The 19,810-nt window shown below is 47.5% G+C and overlaps 1 protein-coding gene across 4 annotated transcripts in view; it reads left to right on the top strand.

Annotated features, from left to right (window-relative positions):
• Positions 1 to 19,810, top strand: part of TRERF1 (transcriptional regulating factor 1) — a 198,317-nt gene that overhangs the window by 64,401 nt on the left and 114,106 nt on the right. For all 4 annotated transcript variants that reach the window (XM_027603026.2, XM_027603027.2, XM_027603028.2 and 1 more), the window contains exon 3: positions 14,515 to 14,597. The gene's annotated coding sequence lies outside the window, so the exon portion shown is untranslated. The remainder of the gene's footprint in view (positions 1 to 14,514; positions 14,598 to 19,810) is intronic.

Consider the following 19,810-nt stretch of genomic DNA (forward strand, 5'->3'; position numbering starts at 1 on the left):
CATGTGGGACACATAGTAACTGCTTAATATCTATTTGTTCAAAGGAGGGAAGAAGGGAGTATAAAACACAAATTGAAATCACTTGATGATGTTAAGGTTGGTTTGATTTGGTTAGGCCAAAAAAAAAGACAAAACCTGATTGGTGGCAGAGAGCCCATCACCTTCCGGTGGCCATCTGGACCTGTGTCTCAGGTGAGGTGGCTAGCTGCAGTCCCTGTCGACCCCTTACTCCGTCCACCTTGCATTATCCTTTTACCTATAACTAGAAAAAAACTAGATTAAACTTCAGGCTTCCCAGAAAAAAAAAAAAACGTGTTTATAAATGCCCTGGACTTGGAAAGGCTGTGACCCCTCCCCTGGAGCTCTTCTCGCCTTTTGCCAAATGATGGAACAGAGATTGTGCTGGTGGAAGGAAGCTGCCTCTTCTCCCTTGGGGTTTATAAATCCTAAACTTAGCTGCACGACCAGAGAGACTCCCTTTTCGCAAGGACAAAGACAAGTACCCCAAGATTTGTGTTGAGGATCCAGGAGCAGATTGGGGGTCAGGGCGCATGCACCCAATACATGAATTTTGGTTGGACTCATGAAGCTGGGAGGTTGGAAGGGGAAGCTGAAAGCTCCTGGGTTCTGGTCCTGCCTCTTTTTGTGGGTGGCCTTGGCTAGTTACTTCCTCTCTCACAGCTTAGCTTCCTCATCTATAAAATAAAAGAATTGGACTAAACCTGGGGGGGCGGTCAAGGCTCCTGGGGATTCATGCGGATGGGTTGTTCCTAAGGCTCCTCTCCATACTGACATCAGTACTCTGACACTGTTTGGATCGAATACCGTTTTGGTGAAACCATGACTTCCTTGATAATGCTGGAAATAGAGGTGACAGTTAAAAAAAAAAAGTAAATGTTAAAAAGTGTTCTCAGTGCCAGTTACTGTAGTAAGTGTGGGTTTTTTTTTTTTTTTTCTTTCTTCTTGGTCTTAACCTGTAAGCGATTACAAGATCAAACAAGTTTCAGTTTGAGTCCCCCTGCTTTACAGTCTGAGTCTGTATGGCGTTGACTTACCACGTTTACTTTCAACTAGTCGGGCTGTTCCGGGGAGGCTTTTTATCAGCCAACTGCTCAGCCGTCTGGGTAGGAAGGCTTGGTCTTGGGCAGTTTGGACGCTGGGTTTTTAGCACCCATGTAGACCTGGCACCTCTTCCCCATTTATCTGCTGTCTCACTCCCTGGCACCCCAACCTGACTCAGTAAGCTGCTGTCATACAGCAGTCTCTTGGGGAGACTGTCAAGTTTCAACCCCCTCCTAAACCCCAGCCTCTTGCCCGGGACCAGCTACATACTTGCCTGGGCCCAGCGCAAAATGAAAATGCGGGGCCCCTTGTTTAAAGATGAAGACTTTCAAGATGGCGACAGTAGTGCATTCAATCAAGTGTGGGGCCCCCTAAACCTACACTGGTCACAGGCCCTTGTGGCTGGCTCTGCTCTTCCATCTTCCATTCCCAGGACCATAGAGATGTGTAAAACACATTTGAAGGGTCATGACAAGTTTCCTCAGAAGGAATTTGAGGTGTTGCTGTCATGGCCTATGGTGAGATTCACGGCTTCTGGCCTGAGGCACTCTGTGTTTGGGAAATCATGTGTGTATAGTGGGGAGGGTTTGGGCAGTGTCCTTGGGTGCCGGTGGGAGGCTCAGAGGATGATGGTTTAGAAATGGTTGCGTTGCCCAAGCAGCCCCAAGGGTACTGGAAGCTCCTTTCTGTGGATGCATCATTTGCTTTGCCCTTTAAAGTCCTTTGATGGATAAACAAAATGTGGTATATCTGTACAGTGGAGTATGATTTGCCATAATCGGGAATGGAGTACTGGCGTGTGCTACAACACAAAGGAACCCTGGAAATACTATGTTAAGTGCAAGAAGCTGGACACGAAAGGCCGCATATTGTATGGTTCCATTTATAGGGAATGTCCAGAATGGGCGAGTCCATAGAAACAGAAAGTGGTTGCCAGGGGAAGAGGGGGATGGGGAGTGACGGCTAGTGGGTATGGGGGTTTTTTGGGGGGTGATGAAAATAATCCTGAAGTTAGTGGCAGTGGTTGGACAACCTCGTGACTATGCTAAAAGACCACTGGACTGTGCAGTTTAAAGGGTAAATTTTACCGTTTATGAGTTATATCTCAGTTTCTTAAAAAACATGAAAATAAAGGTCTTTTGAAGGCTTGGACTTGAACTCTCTACCCTCTGCCCTTGGTGGGTTTTGTGGGTTCAGCGCAAGAGCGGCCTTCTCGCCTTCCATGAGCCCCCCCCTCTTCTTCCTGCCTCCCCTTCAGCCACAGATAATCTCTTCGGCATCCCTCATACAAAGCCTGTTTTCCAGGAAAGATCTTCTGGAAGCATTCATGCTAAGCGGATCTGTGGCTGCTAAGACTTAGGCCTTATCCAAGGCATTTGCATATTAGCTTATAAAGGGAGAAAGCTTATAGGTAAGAGGAATGAACATTTAATTTTAGAATTCCAAGTAAGAGCAGGCCGAGTGTGGAAGGTTGTTCATTTTCATGGGGTCGGGGTGCTCAGTGGCTCTGGAGCCAGGGGTGGCCAGGTGCCCTTTCTGCCCACCGAGCCGGCTGACCCCAAGGCAGGCCCAGGCTAGCAGTGGGTGAGTGGCAGGCTGAGAAACATCCCTTCAGGACAAGCGTCTCTGCCCCAGGACCTCCAGCTTCCTTTATTGTTTTCCCAGCTGGGGGGTGGAGGGGAGGGTAAGGGTAAGGGGGCCGTTTGTGGAGGACCTCTGGGTGGGGGAGACGTCTTTCCAGTCCGGTCTCGTTCCTGCTTTGTTAATGGGCTTGGTTCTTGAATCAGGTGGTCCCAGTTTGAGACAAACCCCCGCCTCGCGCTTCTGCTCTCGTTCCTATTGATTGAGTCCTGCTTGTCCTCGCCCAGGGGTACCCCTCCCCCCCGTGCCTCTCCCATATCCTGCTGCCTTCCCCTCCGTCCCCGCTGTCATAGCCCCATCTTTCAGGACCCAGTGTAGCTCAAGCTCTAGCTCTTTGAGAATCCCCTTTAGTCAGTATTAAACACTCTTTCTTCATATTTTTTGTGGCTCTTGGATTCTGAGATCTTTCTCTTAATCATCTTTGGATCTTCGGGGCGCCTGGGTGGCTCAGTCAGTTTAAGCGTTGGCTCAGGTCGTGATCTGAGGGTCCTGGGATCGAGTCCTACATCGGGCTCCCTGCTCATCTAGGGAGTCTGTTTCTCCCTCTCCCTCTGGCCCTCCCCTTACTTGTGCTCTCTCTCTCCCTCTCTTACTGTGTCAAATAAATAAAATCTTTAAAAAATAAATCGTCTTTGGATCTACAATGCCTGACACAGTGCTTGTACATAGTAAGCACTTAATAAATGTGTGGGGTTTTTTTTTTAAAGATTTATTTATTTGAGAGAGAGAGCATGAGCAGGAGGGGCAGACGGAGAGGGAGAGAGAATCTGAAGCAGACTCCACATCCAGCACCGAGCCCAGCGCGGGGCTCGATCTCAAAACCCTGAGATTGTGACCTGAGCTGAAATCAACAGTTGGATGCTTAACCAACTGAGCCAGCCAGGTGCCTCATCACTTAAATGCTCTTAAACTGCACTGCACCATGACTGTGTTTGGTCCTTTGAGGGAGTGGGGAGTAACAATAAGAGAGATGCTGAGGAGATTACAAGTCTTAGGAATGATTTGATAAGAGACAAGAGAACAGCATTTGTGGTGTGAAGGACTGACGTCTGAAGCCTACTGCCCATACACGGGGGTATCTCAGAGCTTCCTGTCACATGAGATGATTGAACAAAGGGCATCTCCAGAGCCAACGCATGCAGTTGAGGCTTCCATGGAGTATCCTTTCCTGAATGACCTCTTAGATTTCAGATTTCCATCCTTAGTCAGAGGACCTGCATGAACACATAGTTATTGAGTGCCTACTATGTGTCAGGCGCTAATCTACATGCTGTCACTTTGTTGGAGCTCCGTTGTGTGATGGATTTGGTGGGGCACATCCAGAGGGGCTCCACTGTATAATGGATGTGGAGGAGCACAGGGCCTTTGAATATACCCTGCCTGGGCTAGGAGAGTTGCTTTTCCCTGAGCCTCTTGGGTTTTACCCAGATTCCTAAGGATGTTAAATTCCCATATGATTGCTCATGGGCAAAAGGCATTGGTGCTTCCATCGTGAGCACTGCCATTTACATTCTGCCTCTGTGGGGAGGAGGGAAGTGAGCATGAGACAGGGCTGCACTTTTGGCCCTGTGCATCTGATGATGGATGGAGGCCCTGGCTCTGTTGGTTAGGGACCCAGCATGAGATGGCTGGCACATGCCAAGGGTTTAGCTGGAGAGACTTTAATGAAGAGTATTTAGAGAAGTGAGATCAGAGTTAGACAAGCCAAAGGATAAGGGGCACCCTAGGGCTGGCCATAGTGGGGAGCTGTTACCTAACTCCCCTAGGCTGGAAGGAGGGAACTCTAGAGAAGGGGCCCCCCAAAATAGCCATGATCCTGAAGGGATACTGCTACTGCCAAACTGGCAAGGTAAAAGGAAGAGGGAGAGAAATGCTTTCCCTTTATCCAAATCCACCTGGAAGCCTGGGGAGCCCCGTTGATGCAGTCTCTGGTCCAGTCAGAGCAGAGGACAGTGTGTGTGTGTCAAGTGGAGAAGACCCAACCCTGGCTGCCTGGGCATTCTAATGCTTAGCTGACTCCTCCATTTCTTAGGTTAGTCAGCATGTGACCAGTCAACCAGTGTTCACTCCTTCCTGAATCATGGCTGTTACCAAGCAGAAAGTGGAATTACATCAGCAGGATGGGCATTGGGTAGTTTTGACTATAGCAAGGAAAACAGATCATATTCATTGATGGCAGGCATTGAGCATCCTAAGCATTTTATGTGCATCCTCCTTAAATCTTTACAATGACCCCAGCAGGTGGGCACTATTGTTATCCTTATCTTCACTATGTTACTGGTAAAGTCATGGGACTGAGAGAGCCAGTAGGTTGCCCAGTGGCATAGCTAACAAGAGGCAGAGTTGGGCTCTGAGCTGTTCTGTCTGACTTGTGAACACATACTTGTGACCTCTCAGTGCCGCACGGTCTCATTCCTCTGCAGTGGGCCCTCCCCACCCTGTGGTCAGTGCCACATGTGTGCTGGTCCCACTGCCTGGGATGGTCTTCCTACTTCCTCTCCACTTGACCCAGTTGAACCCATTGTCAGGATCCAGCTCAGATCTCACTTCCTCTATGAGACCTTCTCCAACCTCCAGCCCCCTATACCTCTCCTTCAGCAATCCATGACAGGTAACAATCCACCACATCCTCAGGGGATTATCTGGCTATTTTGAGTGTGTACCTCTCCTCAATCTCCAAGAAGACTCCAATTTTCATTGATAGAGGTCTTAGGTCCTGAGTTTTTTTTGAACTCTTCACTCACTCAAATGGTTGAATTGAAGAGACTTTAATATAAAGTAATTATTTATGGAACTATAGAATTAAGGGAAACAGCAGTGGTAGTCTGGTGCCCATGGACCAATACCAGTGGGATGGGGAGGGGTGGGGGCAGGAGGAAGCAAGCCATTACCACTCCAGAGCCAGAAGGAATTTCCTCAGAGTGAGCGGTCATGGAACCCAGTGATGGCTGTCACCCTGGGAGAGGGGTCACCTGGTAGGAACCGATGGATCTAAGGATTGCTTTTTTACTCAGTTGGTAAATGCCGACAGGGGGGATTTTTTTAAAAGGAAAGAAAAGAAGCTAGAACAGAGCCCAGTAGGAGCTTAGAGTCTAGTTGAGTATTTGGGGGACAGGGGGAGAAGACAGGCACATACCCCTTCCTAAAATAGCACAACACTTCTGCAAAGCAGTATTTTCTCCCTGGGCAGATGAGCATACCATTAGCTAAGACTCAAGCACCATGGAGGTGGACATTTGAGGAGCCAAAATTGTTGAAGGCTTCCTTCTTATGGGATAGGAGGTGGTGCTGGCCCGGTGGCTTCCATGAGTATTTCCCAAAAGGCCTCACACAGGCCACAGAGGCATCTGGGTGGAGCATGGCTAGTCTGTGTTTCAGCAGTTTTGAAGTTTCAAAGTTCTTTAAAAATGTCTCTTGAAGGTCCCAGAAGTTTGAATAATTGGCAAACATCCTTCATCTTTGGGGCTGACCTCAGGAGAGGCTTAAGCACCATGTCCCCCACACACCTCAAGAATCACCCAGAGCCACTTAGGAAGATTTGATGTTGCACTGGGAGGACCTCAGTTTTCCTCCATATGGTGTTGCTTAATCTCATTTCTTTTTTCTCTATTCCTATTTCTCCACCCACTCCTGTTGGCCTAGACCCAACTAGACGTTGGAAGGGTAGAGTGAATTGTGGGCAAGCAGTTGGAAGGATGAAAACCCTTTGGTTGGACCTCTCTTTGCTAGCTCTTACATATTTTGGTGTTTAGTTTCTTGGGATTTTTCTCTCTGCTGGGCCTTGGACATGCTAGGAGATGCTCCAGACATCCCCAAATGCCCCTTCCTTCTCTGAACATACCAAACCTCTGCTGACCTCCAGGCCTTTGAGCTCCTGGTTCTTTCTGCCTGGAAGACACTCTCACCCCTCTTCATGGACTTGTTGGACAGTAGGGAGCATTGGGGACTGTGGAGAATTCCATAGTTTACACTCCATCTTAGGAGTTTCTGGGCTCCTGATCTATAAGTTATGGTTTTTGATTGCTCCTTGGAGTGGGCGTTGCTGCTTGCCTTGGCAGAGACTCAGGAAGGAAACCAGTAGGGGTGGGTGACACAGCCTAGGTGGAAGCTTAGAAGCAGGGACCAGAGGAGACACTCAGGGGAGACAACTGATCCATGGGGCTGAAATTCAGGGAGAAGGGAGAGATGAAGCTGAGGAGGCCAGACGGGTCCCGGAAGAAGCTCTACAGCTGGCCTAAGGCGCCTCTTCTGCATCTCTTCTTGGGGACTGGCAGGGCCTGGGTGTGGCTCGGGGTCAGTTACAGTGGTAGGCTCGGTCCTGGAGAGAGACAGCTTTCATTTTACAAAAAGGAGATTTTCTACGTACCAGACTGGGACCTGCTCTGACGCCTTGCTTCTCAATGCTGTGTAGGTTTCAGTTAGGTTTGGGTTTTAAACTTTCATTATTCCTTCATTACATAAATAAAACATAATAAAGATAAGCAAAGAAGAAAGGGAACTGAAATTAATGTCACCCATCATCCAGCCACCCAGACAACATTTCCATTTAGAACTTGGGTAGGGAGACTTCCCAGGCAATTTTCTGTACTTACAGAGTGGAAACAAACCACTTAGATGGTATTTGTAGATATATTTTGTAGAAATATTTGTAGACTTGTATGTACCGTAAATTCCGAATGTTTTGTGTGTGTGTGTGTGTGTGTGTGTGAGAGAGAGAGAGAGAGATTTGTCCCATTAAGAAAAAAAAATGCGTGCCCCAAATTAAGACTGAAGGGGATAAAGAGAACTCCCCTTGCCGTCCTCTCCTCACCCCTAATTCTATTCCTCAGAGGTACTCCTCTTTAAAAGTTTCCAGTATATCCTTGATTAGGGAGCAATGTGGAAGGGACAAGATGCATGAAGTGACAAACTGGAAATATTGGTGGTTGTAACTTGTGCAAATATTAGCTGTCACGTGTCAGGAGGAAGGTGAAGGGTGGGTTTGGAGGGACTGAGAAGTAGTTTGTAGTTAGTGAAGTGGCTTTCAGAAATAGATATTGCGGAGCTGGTAGAAGGAGGAGATGGCGAATTTTTGAGGCCTGGCTTTTGTTTGGGTTTGTCACATGGATGTCGGGGAGGAGCAGGGTGAGTGGAGGTGAGGGAGACTGCAGGCAAGGGCCAGATACTATCAAATCTTACCTCCTGGGCAGGGATTGGAGTAGGGAGGGTGGCAGGGATGCAAATGAGCAAGAGACCTGTCAGGAAGCAGTGACAGTAATTGGTAGATATTTATAAAAATACCCTTGCTTGACAAAACAAAAAATTGGCAACTCTGTGTTAGTCCCCCAAACTAAAAAAAAAAAAAAAAAAAAAAAAGGTTTCAGACAAATCTTTGAATACTAAGAATCTGAGCCAGACTGTAGAACTGGATGGGGAGTCGTCAATGTCAGATTTGGTTCTGGTTTTGTCTCTGGCTATGCAGCCTTGGACTGTACCTTAGTTTGTTCAGATCTTGGTTTTCTTATCTGCAGCGGATCAGTGGTTCTCAATCCTGGATGCACATTAAAATCACTAGGGAACTTAAAAAATACCCAATCCCAGAGCCCCATTCCAGCCCAAAGTGTCTGAATCTTTGGGGGTGGGGCCTAGGAATTTTTTTAATGTAGCCAATGTTGAGAACCCCTGGGTTAAGATTCTCCTATTCGCTCATTTTAGCCCCAAAATGTTACAGTTCTGTGTATGGTATTATATAATTTTATTCCTTTCAAACACTATGCGGCAATGTTATATAAACTTGTTACCTACCAAGAAGTTTTACTTTTTAAGAAAGACTCCCCATGATTCTCAGTAGGCCCGTGATACAATGCCAACGTCCTTTGCCCAGTGAGTTGGAATCATAAACATAGTGAACCATCAATTAATTTTTGTGCCGGGAGTTGAGAGCATGGACTTTACTTTCTCATTCTCTCATTTTGAAAAAGCTATTAACTAGAGGCCTGAGTCCACTTCCATTTATAAAGAAGACCCTGGGGGCTCCTGGGTGGCGCAGTAGGTCAAGCGTCTGATTCTTGGTTTCAGCTCACGTCACGATCTCAGGGTCGTGAGATCAAGCCCTGTGTTGGGCTCAGCGAGGAGTCTGCTAAAGTTTCTCTCTCCCTCTCCCTCTGCCCCTCCCCACTCTCTCTAAAGTGAATAAATAAATCTTAAAAAGAAGAAGAAGAAGACGACGACCCTGAAAAGTTCAGAGAGGAGACATTACTGGAAATGTTTTCACTAGAATTGTATGTACCGTAAGTTCCGAATTAAGAGGTCCAGTCTGGGGAGTCTTTATCAGATCTAATTTCTACATGGAGTAGGGGATGTTTAAAGAGACTTGGTGCTGTTTTATCTTTACCATTGAAGTTTCTGGTTTTGTCTCTTCCTAAATGAGTCATTTTTTTTTTTTAAAGGAACCTAACTTGGGGAGGTGGGGAAACCACTGCAGGAGGTGCCAAGGGGGGCGGGCTGGGCAGTGAGGCTGATCATCAGGGGACCGAGTTTACGCTTGGGCCTCCCACCCAGGAGGGCTGGAAGTAGGGACCTGTCTGCTGAGGGTGTGTCAAGACAAGAAGCACACAGCCTGGTAGGCGGTGAGGTAGTCGAAATGGAGTATTGTGTGGCGTACACTCACCAAGCATGTGGTCTGGTATCAGGGCTCCACCCACAGGTGCTGGGTGATTGTGAACAACGCGGAAAAGACCTCCTGGTTTTCACTGTAGGTGGGGACATGGGACATAAATGGGGGAGGTTAAGCGAGTCCCTCTTTGCCTGCACTTACAGACACATGAACTGAGGATGTAGTGCGCACGCCAGTGTGAACGGTGCAAATGCAAATATTAGTGCCAGGCAGCATTTCAGAGCGGGAGAATGGCAGCCTGATGACCCCACGGCGAAGTGCGGGGTTGTGGGTGCTGATGAAACATCCACTGGCCGGGCACCTCCACGTATCACTTCCTCTTTCTGTGCTCACTTCTCCGGGCTGAGAAGTGACCCCACACACCTAAGTCCCCCGCCCCACCCCCACCCCCGATGGCTGTTCAGGGTGTCCGCTGTCCTCACCGCCTGCAGACATAGGGCAAGGGCAGAGAGTGGGGAGCAATTGCCAGACCCTGACTTTGGAAAATCAGAGCAGCTCCGTGGGCTTTGGGCCACGTGCTTGAGATGAGGAGGAACACAAGGCAGGGTGCTCCCTGATGCCCAGGAGGAGTTTTGTGCGTTGGGAAGGCCAAGCGGACGTGCTCCTTTATGCCACACGGGCCCTCAAGGTGCTGGTTTTCGTCTTTGCTGAGGGGTGTGCAACCTCCCTCAGCCGTGCCTGCATGTTTTCTAAGTTTGTCACAAACTTCCTGTTTGGGTATGGTCTGAGGCTCGAAGCTTTGTTGTGTTTTGAAACCCGGGTGTTCACAGAGGTCCGGCGCTTCTCTCTTAGAGGCTGTGGGGTGGCTCCTTTGTTCTTCCTTTTGCTGACGGTTGCCATCTTTCTTTGCAGACCTTCTCTCTGGAAAGTGCCCGATAGCTTCTGTTCTTGTTCTCATTATCCAGGGGTGAGAGCTGTGAGGTTTGAAGGCTGGGAGGAGGGAGGGGGGCAACATTTACTGGGCCCCTTACATAAAGCCAGGCACTGTGCTAGATGTTTTTATACGTGTGTTGTATTTAGGCCTCAGAGTAGCTCACGCGGAACCAGGCTCAGAGAGGTTAAGTGATCAGCCTAAGATTGGCCAGCCCCTGGGTGACAAAGTCAGGCTTGGACCCCAGGCCTGACTCCAGAGCTCCTTATTTCAACTATGTCATGAGGACCCCCCCGGGCCTTTGGTTCCACCGGTTTGAGGAGATCTTGATTTCTTATTGGAACTCTCGGCAGACAGCGAGCATCACCTCGACCCCGGTAGTTTTCTCCTAGATCCTGTTATTCAGGGGCTGCCCATTCTGTCGGTACGGGGTGTGACTTGATGGCCCTTGAGTGTTTTGCTGACTTGGGTCTATCCCATTCATCCTACCCCTGGGACTCCACGAAGCCCAGATTTATTGTGTGGTCTGTGGCTGATGACTGAAATTGGTTAGGGCCAACTCCCAATTCCCCCAGAAATGGAGTATCCTTTTCCTACTTCTGGCCGCCTGGCGCTGACCATTCCTCTGGTTACCACAAGCCCCACTGAGCTGGACTTCTCACATCTCAAGCTCTTCCCCTGAAGAGGGAAGAAGAGAGGCTCTCTATCTATGTCTATGAAAGCATGTGAAAGGGTAGCTAAGGAAGGATGCCAAGACCTTGGATATGTGGGAGCAGGAAGAGGAGGGGGAGCTAAATCTAGCGCCCTCCTTCTCACTGGGATAGCTCTTACAGGATGCCACACTCCGGGTGCTCCTGCAAAGGAACAATAAGTACACTTCCAGAAACTTCAAGGCAGCCCTGTGTCCATTCTTTTGCCCATTCCAGTTCTCTTCTATTTTCTGAAAAACTTCAACTGTATTGTCTGAGCTTCATCAGCATTGTTCTGTAGATCAAGCAATGTTTACCAGTCAAGAGACCCTATGTTGAGCAATGGATAATTCCAAGCATTTTCAACACAAATATCACTCACCCTCAAAGGGTTTGCAGTCTACAGGGAAGGGAAATGCAGTGGGCTCAGAAGAGCGGGGAGGGCTAAGAAGCTGGGGTGGTGCCGCTCAGTGGGCTGCAGGAGAGGGCCAAGAGCCAGGGGTGAGAGGGGCGGGGCTGCAGGGGGAGGAATGTGTGGGGCCCTGGGGCCTGAGGGGCCTCGAAAAGGGAGGGCTGTACCGGACGGGGTGGAGCAGAGGGTGCCTGTGGGAAACAAGATTGAAGAAGTGCTCTTGAAGGATCCAAAGGAATGGCTGTGGAGTTGGAAATTTTCCCGCCTCTGGAGCTGCCAAAGCCAACCGAACAGGATGGGACTAGGTAAAAACGGTGCTGTAGGAAGGCTCACTGGGCTGGCTGCCCTGGAAACAGGGAATGCCGGGACGCAAGCAAGAACACATTTATCCTGTTGAATTTTAGGAGGGAAACTTTGAAGGCCTGGACTAGGGTGGTTGGCATGAATATAGAAAGGAAGACCGAGAAATGGAAGGTTTCAAGCCACAGCTCTGCCCCTTGCTGCCCATGTGACCTTGAGCAGGTTACTTAATTTCTTGAATCTCCGTTTTATCGTCAGTGTGTGGAAGCTAAAAATACTTCACAGGACGGTCGTGTGAGGGTTTGGCTTGTGTGGCGGCCAGCACACACGTTGTGGCCGGTGCTCAGCGGAGTCACAGTCATCCTGTGGGGGATGAGGCCCAATTTGTGACTTGTGGGGAGGCGTCAGGGGAGTGTTCAGAGGGCTTTCCAGGGGCCCAGAGCCTGGGACAATGATATAGCCTTGACAGAAGTGGACGGAGCCTGTTGGGGCCTCCGGATTCAGTGTAGGGAAGACTCTCCTAATCCAGGCTGCTGAGGGCCTATCCAGAACCCCCACAGCCCTGCGGATTGTGCGTCCGCGAGACCACGGCTTCTGGGTTCAGCTGGGCCCTCAGTGCTGCTGGCCCGCAGCCAGCTCTCTCTGCAGCCCTGGTCACCACTGGTCACCATGTCCTCAGGTGAGACACTGAGGGCATAAAATTTAAGAGGCTCCTGGTTTTAGGGCTGCCCCGGCACCTGCATGATTCCCCTTAGTGGGGTGTTCCACACCGTACCCCCTGTCAAGCTCCTGTCTGCCCTTCTTCACTCAGGAGACAACCTGGCTTCATTTATTCATTGACAAGTTCCAAACAGCTCAGCTTTGAGCCCACTCAGGTTCCTGCCTCCGCTCCCTTGTGGGTACTGACATTGTGGCTCATCCCAACCTGATTTCCTTCCACTCAGTGATGAACGCATCCCTCCTCCTGGCCAGAGAGAACCTTCTTCCTGTACATGAGTCCTCCCCATCTCCTGTAGCTCCTGGGACCTCACCCCCTTCGGTCAGCTGGCTGAAGCCAAACCTCAAACTTTCACCCTCTCTAGTTCTCATTCCCTTTTCTCTTACCCTTAGAGACAGGTGTCTGGAAAGAATCTGCCCTCAGGTTTGGCTCCTTAGTTGACACAGCCCATTCGGGCTGCTTTCTGCCTGTGGGAGGTGTGCTGGGCCCAGGGAAGGGACCTAGTTTGATTTGCTGCAAGAGGGCTCCCGCCTTCCACAGGAACTGCCTCCTGTCAGGTCACCTGTGGCCTCCATTTTGCCACACCCAATGGACACTTCACTCCTTATCTTTCTGGACTCTTTGCTACTTTTGACATTGGACAACTTCCTCCTTTTTGCACCTCTGAGTTCTCTTGGCTTCTTTCATTCCACAAATAAATCTCTCAGAAACTATTTCTTGAGCACCTACTATGTTCCAGGCCCTGGGACATTACCATAATACCATGCCCCTTATTTGTAGGGAGTTTGTAGACCAGTGTGAGGGAAGAAGATAAAAAATATAAACAAATGTCAGGTGCTGATAAATGCTACAAAGAACAATACAATGGGGAAGGGGAATAGGAAGGGTGCTGGGGTTGTGGGGGAGGGTCTCACTGAGAAAGTGACATTGTCACTGGAACCTGAAGAAAGTAAAGGATGCCCGGGGAGAAGAGTGTTCCGGGCAGAGGGGAGAGCAAGTGCAGAGGTCTTGAGGGAGGAGCCTGCTTTGGGATGATGTTTGAGGAACCCATTCTAGCTAGAGGAAATTGGAGAAGGGCAGAGTAGAAGAAAAGGTCAAGGAAGAGGCTGGGCCAGGTCATGTGGACCCCGAAGGTCATTTCAAGGACTTTGTCTTTTATTTTGAGAGAGATGAAACACTATAGGAGTCTTTTGAGCAGAAGAGTGATTTTTAAATGATCACTGAGGCTGTTGTGGGGAGCATGGTCTATTAGTCAGCTCGGGCTGCCATAACAAAGTACCACAAACCGGGTGGCTTAAATAGCAGAAGTGTATTTTCTCACAGTTCTGGAGGCCAGGAGTCCCGAGATCAAGGTGTCCACAGGGCCTCCCTCCCTCTGAAGGTGCTAGGGAAGGATCTGTTTCTGGCCCGCCTCCCAGCTTCTGGTAGCCCCTGGGCTTGTGGCAGCAGAACTCCAATCTTCACACAGGGGGGTACTCCCCGTGTGAGTGCGTGCTTCCTAATTTCCCCTTTTTATAAGGATGCCAGTCATACTGGTTAGAGACCCACCCTACTCCAGGATGACCTCATCTCAACAGCTAATTACATCCACGATGACCCTGTTCCCAAATACCGTCATATTCTGAGGTACTGGGGGTTAGGACTTCAACAAAGGAATTTGGGGGAGATGCAGTCCAACTCATAACACAATTCAGTCCCCATAATAGGTGGATTCTAGAAAGGCAAAGAAGGATGGAAGTAGGGAGACCAGTTAGGAAGTCATTGCAATAATCCAAGGAGAGAAGCCGCTGGCTTGGACCAAAGTGGTGGTGGTGGAGGTAAATGAGAAGGAGTGAGTCTGGATGTATTTTGAAGAATCCTCTGACATCATTTGCTGGTTGGTAGACTGGATGTAGAGTGTGAGGGAAAGAGGGGAGTCACGGTGACTCCTGGGTTTCAGGCCTGAGGAACTAGAATGGCATTGGGTGACTTTCTCTCCTACATTCTCTTCTCACTTGGGGACCTTCCTTAGCAGCCTTTCAGGGGCCTCCTCCTGGGCCGGTCCATCCGCTGTTGGATTCTTCAGGGCTCCACCCTTGGCTGCTTCTCCAGTCTCTCCTGAACGATAGGATCTTTCCCATGTTGAAGCCAAATATCCTGAATGTGCTTTTTGGGTCACTCCTACAGGCCCTGGCTCTCTCGGATACTGAAGGAGGAAGACATGGAAGCAGGACAACCCTGAACAATTAAGCCTCTTAATCCTGAAACAGGTAGCTGCTGTGTAATGTTTTGTGATGAAGGGGTCCTTGAAAGCATTTTTTGGATATCTATGGAATGGAAAATGCCCCGAGAAGGGGAGAAAGGCTGCTGTGGGCCTGGATACCCATAACTTGCTGGGCAAGTTTCTTTGGGAAATGGTCAGCGGTAGTGGATCCACATACTGGCATTCAGCATCACTCAGAACGGGGCTGAGGGCATTGTGCCTTATCTCTCTTGACTTTGCAGAGTTGTGAATATGAAGGAGCCAAAGGACATTCATGGATGGTAGCTCTAGATGTGTTCAGGGGGGATTAGACCTCTCTGGAGAATTGGTAGTACAGAAGGCTGCTTATGAGAAACCCCCCAGAGTCTGTAAGAGGCAGAGTCTTGGACCAAGGAGCCTTTGAACTGGCCCTGGGACATTTCTAGTGGTCTTTTTGTTTGTTTTTTGTTTTGTTTTGTTTTGTTTTTAAATCAGCTCTAGCCCTGTGTTCTCTTTCATGCTCAGTTTGTTCCTCTAGAAAATGGGCACATGGCTGGGATTTCCCCTGCCAGGCCCCCTCAGAAGTTGTCTGAAGCATCGGTAAGTTTGTGTATACACAGACTTTTTTTTTTTTTTTTTAATGTTTAAACCCTGGTGTAGCAAGGGATGGCTGTTTTCCACAATTCTCAGTGACAGCGGGGAAAGGAGGGTGGTGGGTGTCTAATTTGATTCTCTTGGTATGTGCAGGTTGTTTTTCTTGGCAAGGGCCACACTTTTCATCTCTTTTATGTGAGACTCAAAGTTGATTGCTTCTGTTTTCTTTTTTGTTGTGCTTGATTTTGATTTAATTTTTAAGCTATCGTGTCTTGGGTTTCCAGTAAGAAACAGATGGTGTATTCAAATGGAGTCATCCAAAAGACTGTCCTGAAGGGACTGTTTATAGTGGTGTAGGCAGGGTTAAGAGAACCCATCACAGGATGTGGAAGTATCCCAGGGCTAGCAGTATCGGGGAGCTGTTACCATGCCTAGTCCTGAAAGAAAGAGGGAAGGATTGGTTATTAGAACTGGAAAGAGAAGCTCCATGGAAAGGCTCTCTCTGGTGGAAGGATGCAGTCAACCTTCAGCAACACAGCTGGGAAAGAGCCAAGAGAATAAATATTCTACCGAACTCCCTTTTCATTTCTCCCATCTCCTGATGGCGCCTCCCATTAGGCACACTCAGCCAGAAGCTAGAAGGCAGGGAGCCATACTGATGCTGTCCACAGAGATCAGACCCTTGGGGGGCACCGAGCTGATTGCAGAAGGGGGGATATAGGGGTGCAAATGGGAAATAGCTGACCAAGCAAGAGATGCAGATTGCTTGAATTATATTGCAAAGGATGTTTCTATCTAAAGAGGGGTTTTTGTTTGGTGGAGTAAGTGAAACTTTGCATTATTGGGTCAGCCACATAGAACTGTTGGCTGTAAGGGCTGGGAGGAGCAACAAAAATCCTCTAGTCAAACTTCATCCTTTTTACAGTTGGAAAGACCCAGGAAAGTCAAGTGACTTGCCCAAGGCCACTCATGAATTCTTGAAAGTGTTTCTTGAAAACCTGTTACATTTTAAGGAAAAAACCAACACAAAACTACTTCAGACAGTTTAGAAACAGTGTCAAGTAAAATCCAAGCACATGGAGAGAAAGCTGTCAGTTAAGGCTTTTTTTTCTCATTTATCAGTTTGGATCCTCTGGGGTTGTGACCATCATAAAACCCAACTCAAAGGGGCTCCCACAGCACAGGGAATTAATTAATCAACCCGTGTACCTGCAAAGTTCAGGGATGGGATGGACTGCATTGTGGGTGTGAAATAGCTCAACATGACATCAGCCATCCGGTTTCTTTCCGTCTCTCTGTCACTCTTCCATGATGTCAGTTCATCCTCAGGGAGGCAGAATGGCTGCGGAAGTTCCTCGGCTCATAGTTGCATCCCTCTGGCCAGAAGGAAAGAAGCATCCCTGCCAGTAACTCCTTAAAAGACTGAGAAAGTATCTTTCCCAGAATTCCATCCCCTGCAAGCCAACCCTGGCATTTCATTGCCCGGAGTTAAGCCACGTGTTCATTCCTCAGCCAATCCCAGTAGTCAGGTGAAAGCCGTCTTTTGATTGGCAGGGACGGGAGGTTTTTCTGATTGGTCTATCCCTCTCCTGGGGGAGTGCGTAAGCTTTCCCTAAAGCACCGGGGCTGGGAGGAGAGGATGAGGGAACAGAACCGAGTATTGCTGGGGGAGGAGGGAAATGGGTACCTGACCTCCACTGTACTGTATCATCTATAGAAACCTCCTAATTTGGAAGTAACAGTGAGAGGAAACCTGCTTTTAACTAGTGAAAGTCTGAATCTTAACTCTGGTAGCATAATTTCAGACAGAACCTTCCCAAACAGTTCCTGCTGGAAGGCTTGCAATTAGCATCTGCTTTTCAGTATGTCTGAAAACAGACGCTCTTCTAGTAGGTTAACCATGCTTTCTACAATTCTGCTTAATTTCTCATATGCTTATTCAACCTTTTTATAGCCAGAGTAAACACTGAACTCAAATTCTGGGTTAGTGAAGATTAAATTACGTTAATGAGTCTTCTCATTTAAACCTTATCTATAAAATGGGAGTAAGAATAGCACTTACTTTATAGGTTTGTTGTGAGGATTAACTGAGGTAATCCGAGTAAAGTGCCCAGTGTCCCAGTAGCTGGCCCAATAAATGTTACCTTTATTAGCATCCTATATCTCAAAATATTGTCACATTTATGTGTTTATGTGCACATATAATCTAGGAAATTAACTCTCTTCACAACAGATATGTTATTGTCACTGAATAGTTTAGTTAGAGATGAGGTAAGTCAAGGTATTAAAAAATTTAGTGTTTATGGATTTTTTTTCCTCTGGAATGGTATTTATTTTAGAATTCATTTTGGGGGAAATCTAATAAAAGAAAATTTTAGGTAGCATACAGTTAAGTTAAAGGTAGATAGAATCCCTGTAAAAAAGGGGATTTTCATTTTACAGTCACTTATTAACATATTCTTAGTTGAAAAGTTTTATAAATAGTTGAAGGCCTGTTATGACGTATCCCAGCTGATTTTCTTGCCTTTGTTCTCAGTTTGGAGGCTCTGGAAAGAGCAAGTGGCCCTCCTCAGCTTTGGCTTCCCAAACCAACCATGCCGTTGGGCTTTTCTGGGTAGATGGATTTTAGGATCACTTAGATCGGGTGAGATGCTGCAGTAGCAAGAAGCTAGTCTTGGGCATTCATTTCAGTTGAATTTTAACTGACAAAATGCTGTGAATTGTTCTGTAAAGCCTTTGGTACCATAAGGCCGACCTCTCAGAATCTCAGCAGGGTGAAATGTCTTGATTTGGGGGTTCCCAGATTAATGGTACCCTCAAGCTTTAAAAGCACCTGAGTTTCAAAACCAGAAGGAGATAACTTGGTAGTGAGGGGTGGATAGGGTGCAGTGAGGGGCCTGCAGATAGAGGAAAAACTTGCAGAACAACCAGGAACTTATAGACCACAAGTTTATAGGCCTTAAAAGTTTTCATACTCTCTCCCCTGCATATTGACTACAATTAGTCTTAAATTTTCTATAGGTTGTTTGTTGGCCCTGAGGATGGTCACTATTGTGATAACTAGATGAGAACTAGTAATAACTAGATGATTGACCCTAAATTCCTTGTGTCAGACAAGTGGTTCTCATACATAGATTACTTGGATGAAGAAACTGTCAAAAAAATTGGGAGGGATTGGCCTAGGGCTACCAAGATCTTATTTTGCCATCCTTAGTGCAAGGATGTTTTGAAGTATCTAACATTACCACAATTATCATACAAGAAAGGAACGTTTTTTTTTTCTGATATCACCTGTAAAAACTACATCATATTTGGGCCCTGCACTGCCAATCTGTGGATAGCAAGCACTGGGGAGATGGGGAGGTATTTACTTAATGTGCAGTGTAAGGGGGAAAATCCTACTTTTTTGAAGATTCTCTTAGAGCCTAGGAGTTCTCTTAAGTCATGTCTTTTTTTGACTTAAAGGAGGAGAAATTCACTTGAACACAAGTCCTGAATCCAATTCATTTTACAAAGAAGGAACTGTTTACTCTCAAGTCATTAACTTAGAATTGTTAGTATAATTTTCTACCAGTAGAAAGAAAATCTTGCAGTACCTAAGTCGTTCAGATTAAAAGTATATCAAGAGTTTTTCTTTTTCCACAGTTTGACCCTAAAATTGATAAATGTTTAGTTGGATTTGGCCTTCAGTTGTGTGGTATATGCCTCTATGTGTGGGAAAGCACACACACACTCATACAGGAGGGGGTAGGGGAGAGGGAAGGAGAGAAAGAGAGAACTTAATTTGGTGAAAAGCCCCAGAAAGGAAAGGGTGCTTGTGAGAAAATCAGTGTGTGCATCAGTCAGTCGCTGGTAAGCGTTAATACTTGTAGTAACAATTGCATCTTGGAGCTGCCAACAGAGTATGACTTTTAAAGATGTCTTTTGGAGTCATTAAAAAACCCCAACATACACCCAACCACCCCTGGCATCCAAACCAGTAATAAAACATTCCTCATTCTGCTTCACTTCACATGCTTGCTTGGCTTTGCCACAAACATGTTTTGCCTTCCAGCCAGGGATTAAGCTTCTGTGTGAGGCCATGACTGGTGTGAAAACAACTTCTATGTCATTGTTGGGGGGGAGAAAAAACTGCTTGCGTGCTTGTGTGAAATCCTGAATGGAATTATGGAATCGTAGTGCCAAAGAGGGTTTTGAGATCCATGCCTTCCTGCCAGGCTATTTGAATGCTCATCACCTTGACTCACAAAAGGTAACCTAATCCTAATGTGTCATTGACCTCTAACATTTCATGGATCCTCTTTGAACAAGGACATGAACTAAGATGTGTCTTTCTCAAGAAAAAGCAGACCGTTCTGCAGCACACCACATATGCAGTTCCTGCCCTGTTCACAGCCTCATTCTTGGGCACCGTGTCACTGTTTGAGTCCTGTTTATATTCTCACATGTGCTCCTACAGCACAGTCCTCGCCTGTTCTCGTAGACACTCCGCCTTCCTTCAGACTCCTTACCGCTTGTTTCTATTCGGGTGTCTCTCTCTACAGCAGGCTGTTCAGTGTGTACAGCCATAGCTCAGTGTTCTTTTGGACAGACACTACCACAGCCCTCTTGCTTTAGTCAGCTTGGGCTGCCATAACAAAATACGAC

This window comes from Zalophus californianus, chromosome 7 (genome assembly GCF_009762305.2).
Source record: "Zalophus californianus isolate mZalCal1 chromosome 7, mZalCal1.pri.v2, whole genome shotgun sequence".
Taxonomy (NCBI): Eukaryota; Metazoa; Chordata; class Mammalia; order Carnivora; family Otariidae; genus Zalophus; species Zalophus californianus.